Here is a 3,076-nt window from a genome sequence, read left to right as displayed (position 1 = left end):
AACTAACTTTTCCCTCTCTCAATTTTCAAAAACCATATCCCCTTTTTCACTCTCTTCTTTTTCAAAACCTCCTAACTAACTCTTCTCTTTCTTAATTTTCGAAAATCATTTCTCTTTCTTCTCTCTCATCTTTTTCAAAACTAGCTAACTAACTCTCTCTTCTTAATTTTTGAAAACTACTTCTCTTTTTCTCTCTCTTCTTTTTCAAAACCTCCTAACTAACTCTTCTTTTCCTTAATTTTCAAAGATATCTCACTTCTTCTCTCTCATCTTTTTCAAAACCTCCTAACTAACTCTTCCCTCCTTAATTTCGAAAATAATATCTTCTTCTCTCTCTCTTCTTTTTCAAAACTACCTAACTAACTCTCTTCTCTCTTAAATTTTTTAAAATTTCTCTCTCTTTTCTCTCTTCTATTTTTCGAAATTTACATTTGAAATTTAAATTCTTTTTAAATTATTAATATAATTTTTGAAAACTTAAATTAATTAATTAATTAGATAAAAAAATAAAAATATTTTAATTCTTATTTACTTTTTCTATTTATGCCACTTCTCTTCTCATCTTTATTCATTCAACTCTACTTCCTTCGACTCTTTGCCTACAATTCTTTATCTTCTTTCCTTTTTTCTTCACATCTCACTTGGAGATTCTTGCAAATTGGCACAGAAAGCTCTCTTGTGATTTTCTTTCCATTTTCTTAACTTTCATCCTCTCTTATTTACTCTTATCTACTATATTCAAGGTATTTTTCCTTTACTTATTTTATTTATTTTTATTTTCTATCTTCTTCTTCTTTCTCTACTTTTGACTTTAAGGAGGAGCTTCTTGTCTATTGGCAGTCTCTTTCTTTTCTTTCTTTTTTTGGTTTCTAGTTTATGACCAGGAACAGGGATAAAGAACCCTTCTTGACTCTTGATCCTAAACCTGAAAAGACTCTGAGGAGGCATTTACAACAAGCTAAATCACAACACTCCGAAAGAAACCTTTCATGAAGTTTTGAACAAAAAAAGGAGGATATGGCCGAACCACAAGAGGAGCCCAGAAAGGTCCTTGGTGACTTCACCATGCCTACCTCTGACTTTTATGGCAGAAGCATTGTTGTACCTGCCATTGGAGATAACAATTTTAAGCTTAAGCCTCAGTTAGTCTCTCTTCTACAGTAGAACTGCAAATTTCATGGACTTCCACTAGAAGATCCACATCAGCTCTTGGCATAATTTTTATAGATCTGTGATACTGTAAAAACCAATGGAGTAAATCCTGAGGTTTATAAACTGATGCTCTTTCCCTTTGCCTTAAGGGATAGAGCTAAAAACTGGTTGGATGACCAGCCTAAAGAGAGTATTGACTCTTGGAAAAAGCTAGTTAATACTTTTCTGGCTAAGTTCTTTCCTCCTCAAAGGATGATAAGATTAGAGTGGAAGTTTAAACCTTTAGACAAAGAGAAGGTGAATCCCTCTATGAAGCTTGGGAAAGATACAAGCAGCTGATCAGGAGATGTCCTCCTGACATGCTATCAGAATGGTCCCTCAGAGGCATGTTCCATGATGGCTTATCTGAGATATCCAAGATTTCCTTGGGTAGATCTACAGGTGGATCCCTCCACTTGAAGAAAATACCTATAGAAGCAAGAAAACTCATTGAAATGGTTGCTAACAACCAGTTCATGTACACTTCTGAAAGAAATCCTGTAAACCATGGAACCTCTCAGAAGAAAAGAGTTCATGAAGTTGAGACTCTGAATGCCATCCTGGCTCAGAATAAGATCTTGACCCAACAGGTCAACATGATCTATCAACATCTCACCGGGATGCAAACTGCACTTGGCAGTAATCAGGAAGCTTCTCTTGAAGAAGAAGCTTATGATCCTGATCAACCCACCATGGAGGAGGTGAATTACATGGGAGAAGCCTATAGAAACACTTACAACCCCTGATGGAGGAATCATCCTAACCTCTTATGGAAGAATCAACAGAAACCTCAGCAAGGTTTCAATCAAGGTGGTAGGAACCAGAATAGGTTCAACAACAGACAACCATTCCCATCTTCTTAAGGGAATATGGAGACTTCTAAGCAGAGCCTTTCTGACTTAGCCATTCTAGTCTCCAGCCTCACTAAGAACACCCACAGTTTCATTAATGAAACAAGGTCCTCCATTAGAAACTTAGAGGTAAAAGTTGGTCAACTGATGTCAATCCTAGAGAAGAGTGCAAGGCCATAACCATGGAGGCAAAGGCCAAATTGGAGGAGATTGGGAAGGCATTGAACGCCAGTAAAGAAGCCTTCACCGAGTGTTCAACACCCACCAGCCCAGGGAAGCTGGCATTGAACGCAAGCAAGGACATCCCTTCTGGGCATTCAATGCCTAGAATACTAGAGGGACTGGCATTTAACGCTAGTCAGGATGGTCAGCAAGGGTGTTCAACTTCCAATAAGCTAACAGTGTTGGCATTGAACGCCAATCAAAGCACACCCTTTGAGTGCCTGCATCCCACTCAAGAACCCTCTAGCCCAGAACCAAATGAAACCACAAAGACAATTGAGGTTCCTTTGAATGCACTTCTGCAGTGCATAGGTTCTGATGACTATTCATCCTTAAGTGAGGATGAAGACACTAGGGAAGAGCAAGTTGCTCGTTTCCTAGGAGATCTAATAAAGCTGAACGCCAAACTATTTGGTACAAAGCCTCTAGAGGGAGAACCTCCACTGCTTACTAAAGAACTCCATACTTTGGTTCAGCAAGAGCTACCTCAGAAGATTCCTGACACTGGACACTTTCTGATTCTTTGCACCATAGGTACTATGACCTTTAAAAAGGCTTTGTGTGACCTAGGGTCAAGTATTAACCTCATGCCACTCTCAATAATGGAGAATTTGGGAATCCTTGAGGTACAAGCTGCACACGTCTCTTTTACAAGACCATGAAAAAGCTATATGGCTTAGTGGAGGATGTCTTGGTTAAAGTTGAAAACCATTACATCCCTGCAAACTTCATTGTCTTGGACAGAGGAGATGCTGGGGATGACTGTGTCATCCTTGGAAGACCTTTCCTAGCCACAGCTAATGCTATCATTG

General features: G+C 38.6%; 1 non-coding gene across 1 annotated transcript; it reads right to left on the bottom strand.

Moving 5' to 3' along the window:
- Positions 1 to 1,409: 1,409 nt before the first annotated feature.
- LOC112753506 (small nucleolar RNA R71) lies at positions 1,410 to 1,516 on the bottom strand. The gene has a single exon (XR_003177892.1). It is a non-coding gene; the product is annotated as a small nucleolar RNA R71 (small nucleolar RNA).
- Between the last annotated feature and the right edge of the window lie 1,560 nt (positions 1,517 to 3,076).

This window comes from Arachis hypogaea, chromosome 15 (assembly GCF_003086295.3).
Source record: "Arachis hypogaea cultivar Tifrunner chromosome 15, arahy.Tifrunner.gnm2.J5K5, whole genome shotgun sequence".
NCBI classification, from domain to species: domain Eukaryota; kingdom Viridiplantae; phylum Streptophyta; class Magnoliopsida; order Fabales; family Fabaceae; genus Arachis; species Arachis hypogaea.
Note: the sequence above shows the minus strand (reverse complement) of the source record. Positions and strands in the feature narration are given on the sequence as shown.